This window comes from Phyllobates terribilis, unplaced genomic scaffold, assembly GCF_046119375.1.
Source record: "Phyllobates terribilis strain yellow unplaced genomic scaffold, ASM4611937v1 Scaffold_1__5_contigs__length_1240528914, whole genome shotgun sequence".
In the NCBI taxonomy this organism is placed as follows: domain Eukaryota; kingdom Metazoa; phylum Chordata; class Amphibia; order Anura; family Dendrobatidae; genus Phyllobates; species Phyllobates terribilis.
Window position 1 is genome coordinate 137,958,699 of NW_027362761.1, and position 16,757 is coordinate 137,975,455.

Below are 16,757 nucleotides of genomic sequence, written 5' to 3' on the forward strand. Positions count from 1 at the left end.
ATCCAATTTTAATGTGGATACCCTCAAATGAAAGCTGAAAGTCTGAACTTCAACTGCATCTGAATTGTTTTGTTTAAAATTCATTGTGGTAATGTCTAGAACCAAAATTAGAAATATGTTTTCTCTGTCCAAATATATATGGACCTAACTGTAGGTATTCTACGGCAAGATATATATCCATCTGAACTAACAGTCCTTCTGAGGACTAATCCAGCTGAATATATTCAGTGGTGAAGGTGATAGCAGGAGTTAGGCCGGCAAGCAGGCAGAGTATGTGGCAGTGTATACAGCACAAGAGGGTCCATTGCACGTTCTGTCTGCTGCTGCTGCTACAGATATCCGTAGTCATAGCCCCAGATATCATGGGCTAATTTTTTTATATCTTAATCCTGATTATTTTCTTAAAAAGCAATACAGAGTACACCATTTTAGTGCTCCATTTGCTTGTTGGCATTGCAGAATACAGCCAGATCTTTTCCATCATCAGACGTGATCCCATATTGCAGTGATAAAAATCCACAAATTTGTAGTAAACGAGGAAAATTTTATCCTCCATACAGAGTTTTGCATCAGTGTGTCAATGAAGCTATTCACACATGGTCACTGTTAAGAATAGTAAACTACAGGGTTACTATTTAAAACCGTAGATATCCGTCAGACATATTACATATAATTGTGGTTCAAATCCAGCCATTTATAGTGAATGTGGAAAATATTGTCCTCCATTTAGTGTTTGTAGCAGTGTGTCAGTGAAGCCATTCACATGTGGTCGCTGTGAAGAATAGTAAACTACAGGGCCACTAAAAACCATGGATATCCATCAGATGTATCACTAGTGATGAGCGAGCACCAAGATGCTCAGGTGCTCGTTGCTCGGGTCGAGCAAATTGGAATGCTCGGGTGCTGGACCCGAGCAACGAGCCCAATGTAAGTCTATGGGAACCTCGAGCATTTTTCCATCGACTCCCCCCGGCGGTCTACAGAGGGCCAAAAAATTGCCCAAATCGATGGGCACAGTGCTCAAATTAGGAAGACACCTGGAAGCATTTCTGACTCTCAAATCACTGCTGTCAACAATGGTGTCAAAGCTATTATGCCACTTTTACGGACTCACAATAAAACATACAAAAACTAAGCCAAAATGGATTTTCCTGGGAAATATGTTAAGGAACATCCTTTCCAGGGTAATGACTTGTATATAAGGCAAAATAAATAACCAAAAATAAAAATGCTCCTCTACACCTTGGGCTATATTCACATGTAGCGTTTTTGATGCGTTTTTGCACTTTTGCATTGCTTTAAACCAAGACAAATGCATTCACCGGGAAATGTGTTTTTTAAACCAGGGGAGGAGTCCTGAGGAGATAATTTGCATATTCCCACTGCATTTTGGGTTAAGTGAAGAGTCTCCGCGAGCTCAAAGAACACTGGATTTTGGCTGTTGGAGCTGAAAAGAGGACATCGGTAAACCAGGGGAGGAGTCCTGAGGAGATAATTTGCATATTCCCACTGCATTTTGGGGTAAGTGAAGAGTCTCCGCGAGCTCAAAGAACACTGGATTTTGGCTGTTGGAGCTGAAAAGAGGACATCGGTAAACCAGGGGAGGAGTCCTGAGGAGATAATTTGCATATTCCCGCTGCATTTTGGGGTAAGTGAAGAGTCTCCGCGAGCTCAAAGAACACTGGATTTTGGCTGTTGGAGCTGAAAAGAGGACATCGGTAAACCGCGCGCATTTTGAAGCTTTTTTCACTGCTTTCAGAACATTAACAGTAAGAACATGGAAGAGTCCAGGAGCCATTTGGTGAGCTGCATATCCTGCTACATGTTCACAGACTTGCCAGTGGAAAAGCCAAACTTCACATGCCAGAAATACAAGCTTGTGTCCCTGTTGGAGGAAAAGTTGCGAAATCTAGAAGAGAGGTTAACTACCTTGAAAATCATTAAGGAAGGTGAAGAGTTCTTAGACAGAGCAAAATTATCTCTTCATGATTCAGAAAGAGAAGAAATTCGAACTGCACCTGAGGAAACAGAGGAATGGAAGCATGTGACCCAGAGAAGCAGGAGGATCGAGAGGCAGTCAGCACCCATACTGCTCAGGAACCAGTACCAGGCTCTCTCACAGGAGCACCATGAAGAAATACAGCAAGATAAGACTTTGCCAGCAATGAATAACCTTGTAAGCACTCAGAATCCTCCTGGATGGAGAAAGAAGAATGTTGTGAAGAAAAAACGGAGAGTGTTGGTCATGGGGGATTCCCTGTTAAGAGGAACAGAGGCCGCTATCTGCAGACCAGACATAACCTCAAGAGAAATGTGCTGTCTTCCAGGAGCAAAAATTAAAGATGTGTCTGACAGGATATCAAGACTCTTCAGACCTACAGATCACTACCCATTCCTGCTAATTAGAGATGAGCGTTGTTCTACTCAAACTGTTCGCCAATCTCAAATTCGAGCTGTTTTGGGCGGTGTTCGAGCCGGTCGGCGAACACGAACAATTTGAGAAAAATTCGGCTGTTCGAGGTTATGTTCGATAACTGTTCGTGCACCAAAATCATAATTGGATTTTTTCTCAGTAATGATGAAAATTAATGTTAATACGCAGTTTGAGTGTACAGCGGGGCGGGGGGAGGGGCAGGGGATGGATCTCTGCAGGAACAATGAAGATCTCCATTTTTTTTTCTCTTTCCCGCATTTGCAGTGGGGAGGTGCAATCTGTCAGCCTATCAGCAGCGCACACACGGAGCGAAGTGCTTTTTTTCACACAAGCAAGGGCATGTGTGATTGGCAGTGTATGTCACATGTCCTTGCCCTATAAGACCAAGCCATTTTCCCCGTCGCCACCATTTTCTCACTGCTGCAGCTGCGTGTTAGACGGCACCGCTGTTGCTGTGTGCGCTATACCTTGTTAATTTCAAGCCAATTTTCGCACAAATATACAGATAGCTTGGGAGTAGGGAATAGTTGTGATTGCAGTCCTTTTAAGGACTAGGTTACAGCATTTCCTACGACTTTTATCAAGCAGGTCTGTGCTCTTAAATAGATAGATTGTGGGAGTAAAGACTAATTGTAATTGGAGTCCTTTTCAGGACTAGGTTACATCAGTTCCTATCAGTTTTTGCCAGGCAGGTCTGTGCCAGTGCTGTGCAAGTTTTTTTCACAGCATTTGGCTGAATCTAGCAAAGCTAATCCTTTTTGGCCTATTGCAGAGTGTGTTAGTCAGTGGAGTAGCCTATCTGTGTTGCAAGATATACCACCTGTGTATAGAATACCAATTTTTTTACTGCACCTAGTGAAGTAAAATCTTTTGGGCATAGCATCATTCTATTAGTCCATCTATACTGACCTCCATCAGGTTGCAAACTGAATATAATTTTTTTCTGCATCTAGCTCTGAAAAAATATTTGGGCTTCTAGCAGTGTGTGGGACTTGGTCTATTAGTCCATATATACTGACCTCCATCAGGTTGCAAATTAAAAATAATTTTTTTCTTCATTTAGCTCTGAAAAAATATTTGGGCTTCTAGCAGTGTGTGGGACTTGTTCTATTAGTCCTTCTATACTGACCTCCAGCAGGTTGCAAATTGAATATAATTTTTTTCTGCATCTAGCTCTGAAAAAATATTTGGGCTTCTAGCGGTGTGTGGGACTTGGTCTATTAGTCCATCTATACTGACCTCCATCAGGTTTCAAATTAAAAATAATTTTTTTCTGCATCTAGCTCTGAAAAAATATTTGGGCTTCTAGCAGTGTGTGGGACTTGGTCTATTAGTCCATCTATACTGACCTCCATCAGGTTGCAAATTAAAAATAATTTTTTTCTTCATTTATCTCTGAAAAAATATTTGGGCTTCTAGCAGCGTGTGGGACTTGTTCTATTAGTCCATCTATACTGACCTCCATCAGGTTGCAAATTAAAAACTATTTTTTTCTGCATCTAGCTCTGAAAAAATATTTGGGCTTCTAGCAGTGTGTGGGACTTGGTCTATTAGTCCATCTATACTGACCTCCATCAGGTTGCAAATTAAAAATAATTTTTTTCTGCATCTAGCTCTGAAAAAATATTGGGGATTCTAGCAGTGTGTGGGACTTGGTCTATTAGTCCATCTATACTGACCTCCATCAGGTTGCAAATTGAATAAAAAAATTTTCTGCATCTAGCTCTGAAAAAATATTTGGGCTTCTAGCGGTGTGTGGGACTTGGTCTATTAGTCCATCTATACTGACCTCCATCAGGTTGCAAATTAAAAATAATTTTTTTCTGCATCTAGCTCTGAAAAAATATTTGGGCTTCTAGCAGTGTGTGGGACTTGGTCTATTAGTCCATCTATACTGACCTCCATCAGGTTGCAAATTAAAAATAATTTTTTTCTGCATCTAGCTCTGAAAAAATATTTGGGCTTCTAGCAGTGTGTGGGACTTGGTCTATTAGTCCATCTATACTGACCTCAATCAGGTTGCAAATTGAATAAAAAAAATTTCTGCATCTAGCTCTGAAAAAATATTTGGGCTTCTAGCGGTGTGTGGGACTTGGTCTATTAGTCCATCTATACTGACCTCCATCAGGTTGCAAATTAAAAATAATTTTTTTCTGCATCTAGCTCTGCAAAAATATTTGGGCTTCTAGCAGTGTGTGGGACTTGGTCTATTAGTCCATCTATACTGACCTCCATCAGGTTGCAAATTGAATAAAAAAATTTTCTGCATCTAGCTCTGAAAAAATATTTGGGCTTCTAGCGGTGTGTGGGACTTGGTCTATTAGTCCATCTATACTGACCTCCATCAGGTTGCAAATTAAAAATAATTTTTTTCTGCATCTAACCCAGCCAATAGTTTTGGCCTAATACCACAGTTTGGCCATTCAGCTCTGCTCGGTTACCATCCATTGTTTTTTTGTGCAAACAACTCCAGAGTTGTGAATTAGTTAACCACCAAAATGAGTGGAAAAAGGCCTGCTGCTGGTGGAAAGGGGAATAGGCGTGTTGGGAAGGGGAAAAAAGGTTGTGTCCGTGGGGTAGGTGCAGAAGAAAGACCATCTTCCAGCCAAACTAAAATGTCTACTTCTTTTAGCGGACAATGTGATAAGATCCCTTTCTTACGGCCACGCCAATCGCTACAAATTCCAGATGAGGCACAAAAACAGCAGGTGCTTCAACGGATATCAAGTGCTCCTTTAAGTGGGCTCTCCTCCACATCAACTACAACATCACAAATACTCCAGTCCTCAAAGGTGTCACCCAAATCGCATTTGCTTCCTCACAGCTCCCAAATCTCCAACTGCCCGTCTGAGTATGAGGTAGAACAGATGGTTGAGCCTGCAGAGCTGTTTACTCATACTATAGCCTGGGAATCAGAGGTCGACTCCAGCGCTTCTGTGAATCCAGACGAGGAAATGATCTGCACTGATGCCCAGAATCTTTATGAGTCGGATCCAGGACCAGACGCAGAAGGTTCTGACCATAATGTAGACCCTCATTCCCAAACTGTAACTCCTGTTGGTGGAGACAATGAGGAAGACGATGATAAGACTCAAATACCTGATTGGAGCGACAACTTTAGTTTTTTGTCAGGGCAGGAACAGGTTGGCTCTGAGGACGACGGGTGTGATAACGCACAGGGTGATGATGATGAGGTTGGAGATCCCACTTACTGTCAACCCACAGTCAGCCAAGAGATGAGGTCAGCAGAGGAGGTGGAGGAAGATGCTAGTGACGACGAGGTCAGGTTGCGCCTTCCTGGACAGAGACGTAGTACTGGAAGCACGTCAACAACTGCATCCTCAAACACAACTCTGCCTCTCACCACAAGTCGTGGTGGCTCTTCAGGTCGCATGGGTGCTAAGCCTTGCATAGCCTGGGCATTTTTTCAGATCGATAAAGATGACCCAACTCGTGTTATCTGTAACATTTGTCAGCAAAAGCTAAGTAGAGACCAAAAAATACATAGTTTGAGTACTTCATGCATGAACCGGCACATGGACATGAAGCATAAGTTGCAGTGGGAAGCTCAGTGTGCTACAATGCGGCCTAGCCGGCCGGGCCAACCACCGTCTGCCATATCTTGTGCATCCGCGGCCTCTTCATCCTCTGTGACTGGGGGGACAGCAGTCACACCTGTTTTGGGGCGCAGACCTGCCACCTCTTTACCCGCAACAGCCAGCATGATTGGCAGGTCATCATTTTCTTTGGAGGTGGTAACACCAGCTGGTCTTGAGCGCTGTCCGACATCGATAGCACCACCTTTGGATCAAGGCAACCTAACATGTCCGCCTGCATCTTCCTCACAGACCGGCAGTTTGCCGGGGACACCCTTATCAACCCCGTCTAAGCACAATAGCCAGCCCTCGGTCCCTCAGATGTGGACAAGTAAAAGACCATTTCCTCCTAGCCATGAGAAAGCTAAGAGGTTGAATTTCACCATCTGCAAGCTCTTGGCTACAGAAATGCTGCCTTTCCGCCTGGTGGACACAGAGGATTTTTGAGACCTTATGTCCGTCGCAGTGCCCCAGTACCAGATGCCCAGTCGGCACTACTTCTCAAAGAAAGGTGTGCCTGCGCTCCACCAACATGTCGCACACAACATCACCGCTTCTTTGAGAAACTCTGTGTGTGACAGGGTGCATTTCACCACAGACACTTGGACGAGTAGGCATGGACAGGGGCGTTACATGTCGGTGACTGGGCACTGGGTAACTATGGTGACAGCAGGACAAGGGGCTGCTGTCCAAGTCTTGCCGTCCCCACGAGTTGTGCGTCAATCCTCTTTATGTCAAAGTTCCTCCACTGCTTCTGCCTCCTCAACCTCCTCTCGGTCTTCCACCTGTACCCAAAGCCTGTCTGGTCATGCCACAAGCTTTCTAACTGCGCAGAAGGGATCCTGCACACCTCCTTACTATGCTGGCAGTAGGGCTCAACGTCATCAGGCGGTTTTTACATTGAAATGTCTGGGAAATGTGAGTCACACAGCTGAGGAGTTGTGGTCAGCTCTGGAGAACCAATTTCATGAATGCTTGTCTCCACTGGACCTGAAACCAGGGAAGGCCGTGTGCGACAATGCTGCAAACCTGGGTGCGGCCCTTCGCCGGGGCAATGTCACACACGTGCCTTGTATGGCTCACGTGTTGAACCTGGTTGTCCAGCAATTTTTAGCCCACTATCCCAGACTAGATGGCCTTCTGCAGAGGGCACGGTCGCTGTGTGCTCACTTCCGCCGTTCGCATCCCGCAGCTCAGCGACTTACATCTCTACAGAAGTCGTTGGGCCTGCCACTTCACCGGCTAAAATGCGATGTGCCTACCCGGTGGAATTCAACTCTGCACATGTTGCAGCGACTGTGGCAGCACCGACAAGCCCTGGTGCAATACGTTCTGACTTATAGCCTGGGCCAACGAGATTCAGAGGTGGGGCAAATCACGCTGGAGGAGTGGTCTCAGATCAGGGACCTATGCACCCTTCTGCACAGTTTTGAAATGGCGACGAAGATGTTTAGTGCTGACGATGCCATTATCAGCATGACTATTCCGGTGATTTACATGCTGGAGCACATGTTAAACAGAATTCGGAGTCAGGTGGTGGCACAAGAGGAGGTGGAGGAAGTAGAGGAGGAGGAGTTGCATGCGGAAGGGCTAACATCTGCAAGGTCCAGACGGTCGGCAGCACCAAGGCGGCAGGCATGTGAGGGTGGGGGAGATGATTTTACCAGGGCGCATGGTAGCAGCCAAACTAGTGAGGAAGGTGCAGGAGCCCAGGAAGAAGTGGAGGACGAACTGATGGAAGACTCATCAGATGAGGGAGACCTTGATCACATTTCTGTTGTGCGAGGTTGGGGGGAGAGGACAGAGGAAGGAAGCATGATTGTTACCTCGCCACCAACACAACAGGGACTTGGTGCTCCTGGATGCGCAACACACATGAGTGCCTTCTTGCTGCACTACCTGCAAGATGACCCTCGAATTGTGAGAATTAGAAATAATCCTGACTACTGGGTTGCCACACTGTTAGATCCCCGGTACAAAAGTAAATTTGCAGAAATTATTCCTGCCATAGAAAGGGATGCACGCATGCAGGAGTATCAGCAGAGACTGTTGCAGAATCTTACATGTGCTTTTCCACAAAATACCAGTGGTGCACGTAGTGAATCTCACAGTTCCAACTTGCCCACCGTGGGACCGTCAAGTGTTCAGCACTCAAACCGTAACAGAACCACAGTATCTGCTGGTAACATCAATTTTGCGGAATCATTTCACCACTTTTTTAGCCCATCCTTTGCAAGGCCACAGGAGACAAGAAGTCTGACACATAGTCAACGCCTAGAGACGATGGTACAGGAGTATCTCCAAGTAAACATTGAAGCCACGACTGTGTCACTGGACCCTTGCTCTTTTTGGGCTTCCAATCTGGATAAATGGCCGGAGCTAGCCACTTACGCCTTGGAGATCTTGTCATGCCCCGCAGCCAGCGTTCTGTCTGAACGTGTGTTCAGCGCTGCTGGTGGTGTGCTGACAGATAAGCGCACGCGGCTCTCCACTGATAATGTAGACAGACTCACGTTCATAAAGATGAACAAATCATGGATCCGAAACGACTTTTCTACCCCTGTGTCATCCTGGGGAGAGTAAAAGCTTGATGATTGGTTAAAATCACCCTACCAACCGTTTTAAGCTTTCAAATTACTAATCATGTTTATCTGTATCTTGACTGGAAAATAATTTGGGCTTTGTAGCAGTGTGCAGCACTGATCCTATTAGGCCATCTATAATAAGCTTCACCAGATTTAAAATTAAAAATAATTTTTAGCTGCATCTAGCCCGGAAAATAATTTTGGGGCTCCGAGATGCGCAAGACACATAAGTGCCTTCTTGCTGCACTACCTGCAGCATGACCCTCATATTGTCAGAATTCGAAGTAATCATGACTACTGGGTTGCCACACTCTTAGATCCCCCAAACTTTTCGATCAACCTTTTCATTTTAATAAAGACCAAAAAAATGGTCATTTTTGAAATTATAAGCATTAGCAGGTTGTTAGAAACTGAAATCAAACAGTTTTCAACTCAAAACTTTATTCTAGGTGATGTTACATTTTCACATAGGACCCCTTGTTCGAAAGGAGCTTCTGAACTCTCTCGTCCATTGAATTTGTCAGGTTTTGGATGGTTTCTGCTTCAATTGTTTTGCATGAGGACAGAATACCCTCCCAGAGCTGTTGCTTAGATGTGAACTGCCTCCCGCCATCATAGACACTCCTTTTAATGATGCTCCAAAGGTTCTGAATGGGGTAGAGGTCAGGGGAGCATGGGGGTCACACCATAAGTTTGTCCCCTTTTATGCCCATATCAGCCAGAGATGCAGATGTTTTATGTGCAGCATGAGATGGTGCATTATCATGCAGAAAAATGATCTTGCTGTGAAATACACGGTTCTTCTTCTTGAACCATGGCAGGAAGTGCTGTTTGAGAAAATCCACATACATTATGGAGTTCATCTTTAGCGCCTTCAGGGATCCTAAAGGGGCCGACAATCTCTCTCCCCATGATTCCAGCCCAAAACATTACTCCACCTCCTCCTTGTTGGCGCTGTAGCCGTGTTTGCGTGGGGTGTCCATCAACCAGCCATCCTCCACTCCATTCATCTGGACCATCGAGCGCTGCACGGCACTCATCCGTGAACAAAACAGTTTTGAAATCAGTCTTCATGTAATGTTTGGCCCACTGGAGCCGTTTCTGCTTGTGTGAAGTGGATAGAGGAGGTCGACAGGATGGCGTATGCACAGCTGCAAACCTCTGAAGGACCCTGCATCTTGTTGTTCGGGGGACGTTGGAGGCACAAGCAGCTTCAAAAACTTGTCTGCTGCTATGACAAGGCTTTTTTGCCGCTGCTCTTTCAACCTGACGTAATTGCCTGTAGGAAAGAGTCCTCAATTTGCCCTTATCAGCACGCACACGTGTGTACTGTGAATCAGCTACATACTTCTTGATTGCCAAGACACTTCATCCTGATCATCGCACAATGTTGATTGTAGTCATGCCTTGACCTAAACACTCCACAATTTGTTGCTTCTCAGCAGCCGACACATCCTTTTTCTTTCCCATTTTGGCAGAAAATGTAGGCTGCTTAATAATGTGAGAGAGCCTTCTTAAGTAGTCTTGCCTTTCATTGGACACACCTGCCAAACTAATTAGCACAGGTGTCTGCAATTGCTTACAGTGATATAAAGAGCCCTGACACACATCACCATCAATGAGTTTAACTGACAAACAAACAAATTCTTCCCTTATCACTCCTAAACACTTTTTGCATAATAATTTGGAACGCGGTGTACATGTGCTTTTCCACAAAACACCAGTGGTTCACGTAGTGAATCTTACAGTTCTAACTTGCCAACCGTGGTCTGTATGGAATTGTTCAATAAAGGGCCCAAAATTAAGATAACATAGATGGGAGAGGTCTCTATGAATAGGAATTCCTAAGTATTTGATACCCTGTGAGGGCCAGGCAAAGGGAAAGTTGGACTGGATGGAATCCTATATGGATTTAGGGAGGGAGACATCGAGGGCCTCAGACTTCGCTGCATTGATTTTAAAATTTTACCATGTAACAAAGTGATCTATTTCAGCCATAACAGCAGGGATGGATATATGTGATTGAGTGATATATACTAGGACATCATCAGCAAATAGAGAGCACTTGTACTCGGTGCCTCCCACCTCAATCCACCTAATATTGGGGTTATGGCGAATTGATGAGAGCAGGTGCTCCGTCACTAGGATGTATAAGAGAGGGGACAGAGGACATCCCTGCCTTGTCCCATTGGTGATTGTGAAAGGTGATGAAAATGTTCTGACGCACCCCCTGGGCCTTGGGACACCCGGAGCCGGACCCTTATTGGTGGATGCTGGTGGTTGTAGTCTTCGTGGCGGCGATCCGATTCCGTGGCTCAGGGCGGTCAAACCAGTGGCGGAACTATTTATGTGGTTTTGATGTTTAAATGTCCGACTACGCCACCCGTGGATTGTGGTCAGAGTGAACCGCCGCTACAGGGCAGACCGCTAAGGCTGGTGTTGTGGGTGCAGCAGAGCGTAGCATAACTCCCCACGGGAGGAGTATAGCCTCAGGGCAGTGTATGCGGAGGATGGGGGTGATGGTGCAGGGCAGCAGCAGTAACGACACGGAGTCAGTGATGCAGTTCAGGGCCTTTACTCACAGTTCTTATTATCCAGACCACGTCTGCAGGTAACGGCTGCCCACGTCGTACTGTGCTCACCAGGTGAGGGGCTCAGACAACTCCCAGATAACTTTGGAGCGCTTCACAGGACCCCCTTTGTGTGTCCTTTGTCTGGCCTTTCTTACCAACACTTCTGTCCGGCTGCCTCGGGCCTCCTCTTGGTAAACTTGGCGCAAGTTTCCCTGACCCTATGTGGTGCCTTCCTAGCGGGTGGAGCAAGGGGCTGCGCCACATAAAATGTCAGAGCCTCCGGTTTCTAGCTGAGGGTCGTTTCCTGCCTCCACTAGTTCGGGGACCGGTCTCCCCCTTTGGCCTGACCCCTCCACGCAGGTGGATTCGGGCGTGCGGTGGCGACTCGCCCGTCCGCACCCCTGGTATCCCTTCATTCCTCGTTCCTGGAGCCTTCTCCGCTCCTCTTCCTTCCTTCTCCCTCTTGCAGGCCTGGGCCTCTGTTACTAGGCCCGCCTCCGGAGCAGAGCTCATGCAGAGCCCCTGCTCCCTGCCACTTCTGCTCAGACTTCTCTGCACTGAACTAAGATGGTGCCCACCTTTTATACTCCCTTCTCAATGCACCCAGGAACTGCTTCCTCCCTGCTCCTGCACTGCAGGGTTCCCCTTCCTCAGTGTTCCCTCCCCCCACTGCAGCCAGGGACAGGGACTGTCGTTCCCATCTCAGGGGCATATTGGTCGCCCTGCCCCACGGCAATGTGGTGTAATGCATGCAGGTGTCGGGTCCTGATCCACACTCCATCCTTATCTGAGAGTGAGATATCACACCTCTGGGTGAGGTGCAATACGTCTGTAGCAACCGAGCCCTCGGTGCTACAGTTCCATTTATCTTCAGCCTAGGTGACGTATTGTGATACAGGGCCGTGATTTTGGCTATAAAAGGGTCCCCTAGACCCCTACCCCAAGCTTTTTAAGAGAATCATATATGGCGTGCCAGGAGACTCTATGGAATGCTTTCTCAGCATCCAACGAGAGTATCTACTTACAAATTTTTAACTGCATCTAGCCCAGGAAATACTTTGTGCCTAGTAGCAGTGTCTGCTAGTCAGCGGATTATCCCGGCTGTTAAGCAAGCTACACCACCTGTAGTTTGGACACTTAATTTTTTCAAAGGAAATGCTTCGGGACCACGGGATACTCAGTGAAGAGCATCAGGAGGCACCCCAAGGCATAGGGGCTGGGACTGGCACTAGGATGCCTTGCGGTGGACAGCCGAGCTCGATCCTTATAAAAGCTTTTTAACTGCAGCAGCTTTAGTGGACGCTACTGGAGCTGGAATTACGCGGCTGCTGGCATGAGACTTGCCCTCCAATAGATCCTTGTAAATGGATTTAAAGTGTATTCATTCAAATTAGAGGGACAATTTAAATTAAAAAGCTTAGAGCTGCCTCCACCACAGGGGGGCTCTCTCGACCCACCAGCGGACAGGCACCAGTATTGGGAGAGGGGGGCTGGCCGTCAGGGTTCACCGCGGCTCTGGCACAAACCCGGCGACACGGAGGTGGCACGGGCAGGAGCGGACTGGCCGTCTCGGCTTCTCACTTTTTGGATTTTAGAAGGGCATGACATGCCTATATCTGTGTCTCCCCCTCCTTTTACTCCTCCACCTCTTTTCTTTTCGCATGACTATATGTACTTGTCACTTTTCCATGTGTTAGTTGTGTCTTCTGAGCAGTTTGTCAGCTTTTGGACACCTTTGAAGGTGTTTTCTATGTGTTTCTATGTGTTTTTGTTTGCCTGCCATTGGTTTTAATGGTGTTCGAAGGTGTTCGACGAACAGTTCGACGAACAGTTCGGCGAACACACGGGTGTTCGACGAACCGAACCGAACTCGAACACTACGGGGGTGGCTCAACACTACTGCTAATACATGTGGGGACAAATGACACCGCAAGAAAGGACCTGGAAACCATCTGCAGTGACTTTGAAGACTTAGGCAAGAAAGTGAAAGAATTGGGAGTGCAGGTGGTCTTCTCATCCATCCTCCCAGTGGATGGCCATGGAACAATGAGGTGGAATAAGATTCTACAGTTGAACAACTGGCTACGTCGATGGTGCCGTCAACAAAGATTTGGATTTCTGGATCACGGAATGAATTACCTATACGATGGACTACTTGCTAGAGATGGGGTGCACCTTACAAAGACTGGAAAACATGTATTTGGAATTCGCCTTGCTACACTCATCAGGAGAGCTTTAAACTAGAACAATGTGGGAAGGGAAGCAAAAGGCCAGAAAAAGCCATACAGCTGACAAATACTATTGAGATCTCTGCTACTGGAAGTGGAAAGGAAGAACAAAGACAAAACAATTTAAATAATAAAAATATGGGAGGAAGAGAAACCAATCACAAACTAAAATGTTTTTATACAAATGCACAAAGCATGGGCAACAAACAAGGAGAATTGGAACTACTAATGCAGGAAAAGAAATATGATGTCATTGGAATCACTGAAACTTGGTGGGACGATACACATGATTGGAATAAAAGGCTAAAAGGATACAACTTATTTGCAAGAAACAGACTTGATAAACGAGGAGGAGGTGTCGCATTGTATGTTAGAAAAGCGTATATCTGCACAGAGATTGAAGCTTCAGAGACTGGGAGTTCTGTGGAAACTGTTTGGGTAAGAATACAAGGAGAGAACAACGGAAAGGACACCATTGTAGGCATTTACTACAGGCCACCTGGGCAAGCTGAAGATATGGATGAACTCTTTATGTATCAAATGACCAAGTTCTCAAAAAAATATGACGTAGTGGTCATGGGAGATTTCAACTATCCAGACATTTGTTGGGAATCTCTCTCAAGTAAAACTAACAGGTCAAGCAAATTCTTATCCTCTCTTGCTGACAACTTTATCTTCCAAAAGGTATGGGAGAAAACAAGGGGATCTGCTACTTTGGATCTAATCCTTATAAACAGGGATGAAATGGTTGAGGAGGTAAAGGTGGCTGGGACCCTAGGAGGCAGCGATCATGCTATTATAGAATTTTCGATAACTAGAGGAGGAAGACATGTGAAGACTCAAACTTCAAGGTTAGATTTTAGAAAGGCAGATTTTAAGAGACTCAGAAAGAGAATAGGAGGGATCCAATGGCTGGATGTCCTTAAGGACAAAAATGTCCAGGAAGGATGGGAAATTTTTAAAACTGAGATTCTCAAAGCACAATCGTTAACAATCCCGAAAAGTAGGAAGAATGGGAAGCATTTAAGGAAACCAGGATGGATGAACACAGAACTTAAACACATGCTAAAAAGAAAGAAAGAAATGTTTATTAAATGGAAAGAGGGAGGCATATCTAAAGAAGATTATAATGCAGTCTGCAGATCCTGTAGGGCACGTATCAGGTTAGCTAAAGCTGACAATGAATTAAGGCTTGCAAGAGAAGTCAAAAGCAACAAAAAGGGATTTTGGGGGTATGTCAAAAGTAAAAGAAAAGTCAAAGATGCTATAGGATTTTTACAGGATGAAAATGGAGAAATGGTAAGAGAGGATGTTGAGAAGGCCGAACTTTTTAATTCCTATTTTGCATCTGTTTTCTCTCAGAAAGAAAATGTATCATCAACTGATCTTCACTGTCGTTTTAAAGGAATAGAAGAATCTAAGTTATCTGTAAACAGAAAGATTGTGAGGGAATATTTAGCTAACATAAATGAGTTCAAGTCTCCAGGTCCAGATGAATTACACCCCAGAGTACTGAAGGAGATCGTAGAAGAAATTTTAGAACCACTCTCCATAATCTTTGAAAATTCTTGGAGAACAGGAGAAGTCCCAGAAGACTGGAGAAGAGCAAATGTTGTTCCTATCTTCAAAAAGGGGAAGAAGGTGGACCCAGGGAACTATAGGCCGGTGAGTCTGACTTCTATACCAGGAAAGATCTTTGAACAAATTATTAAACAACATGTAGGTAAGTACATGGATAAGAATGAAGTGATTAACCAGAGTCAGCATGGGTTTGTAACTAACAAGTCATGTCAGACTAACTTAATTTCCTTCTATGACAGAATCACTGACTGGGTGGATCAGGGAAATGCTGTAGATATAGTATATCTTGACTTCAGCAAAGCATTTGACAAAGTATCTCACACCATCCTTATTGAAAAAATGACCAAGTATGCAATGGACCAGGCAACTGTTAGGTGGATTCATAACTGGCTTAGTGATCGGACTCAAAGGGTGGTTGTAAATGGCTTCACATCCAGCTGGATGAATGTCTCAAGTGGGGTACCACAGGGCTCCGTCCTGGGACCTGTATTGTTCAACATCTTTATCAATGATTTAGATGAAGGAATTGAGGGTAAACTGATTAAATTTGCTGATTACACAAAGCTAGGAGGGATAGCTAATACTAGAGAAGAGAGAGAGAGGATTCAAAAAGACCTAAATAAACTGGAGCAGTGGGCAGCAACCAACAGAATGGTTTTTAACAGGGAAAAATGCAAAGTACTACATCTGGGCAATAAAAATGAAAAAAGCATATACAGAATGGGAGGAATAGAGCTAAGCAACAGTACATGTGAAAAAGACTTAGGTATACTAATAGATCATAGACTCAACATGAGTCAACAGTGTGATGCAGCAGCAAAAAAGGCAAATACAATTCTGGGATGCATTAACAGAAGCATACAGTCTAGATCACGTGAAGTCATTATCGGACTTTACTCCTCTTTGGTCAGACCTCATCTGGAATACTGTGTACAGTTTTGGGCACCACATTTTAAAAAAGACATAGACAAACTGGAGCAAGTTCAGAGAAGAGCGACCAGAATGGTGACTGGTCTGCAAACCATGTCCTATGAGGAACGGTTGCAGGATTTGGGAATGTTTAGCTTGCAAGAAAGAAGACTGAGAGGAGACTTAATAGCTGTCTACAAATATGTCAAGGGCTGTCACATTGTAGAAGGATCATCTTTATTCTCATTTGCACAAGGAAAGACTAGAAGCAATGGGATGAAACTAAATGGGAGGAGACACAGATTAGATATTAGAAAAAACTTTTTGACAGTGAGGGTGATCAATGAGTGGAACAGGCTGCCACGAGAGGTGGTGAGTTCCCCTTCAATGGACGTCTTCAAACAGAGGCTGGACAGACATCTGTTTGAGATGATTTAGTGAATCCTGCTTTGAGCAGGGGGTTGGACCAGATGACCCAGGAGGTCACTTCCAACTCTACATTCTATGATTCTATGATTCTATGAACATTTTACAACCTTATCTGGCCATGTGGTGTGAGACAAATCATCAGCCACATCCTGTTTCATTCATGATGGAGGGACTCTGAAAGTCACAAAGCCTATTATTATAGGTGGCCAGTACTATTCTTAAAGGGCCAGCAGTCGGACCTCGCTATTGTTAGAGAGCCATCACCCAGCTATGCTTTGTTGTTCCCATTATTAACGAGTGGGTCTCCTATACTGTTATTGCGTATGCCGTGACTTCAAGGGCTGTCACAAATTTGGAGGAACTCCAATGCCCCTTGCAAGAGACATAGACGTCAGAGAGTCTCCTAAAAACAATGTTCCCTT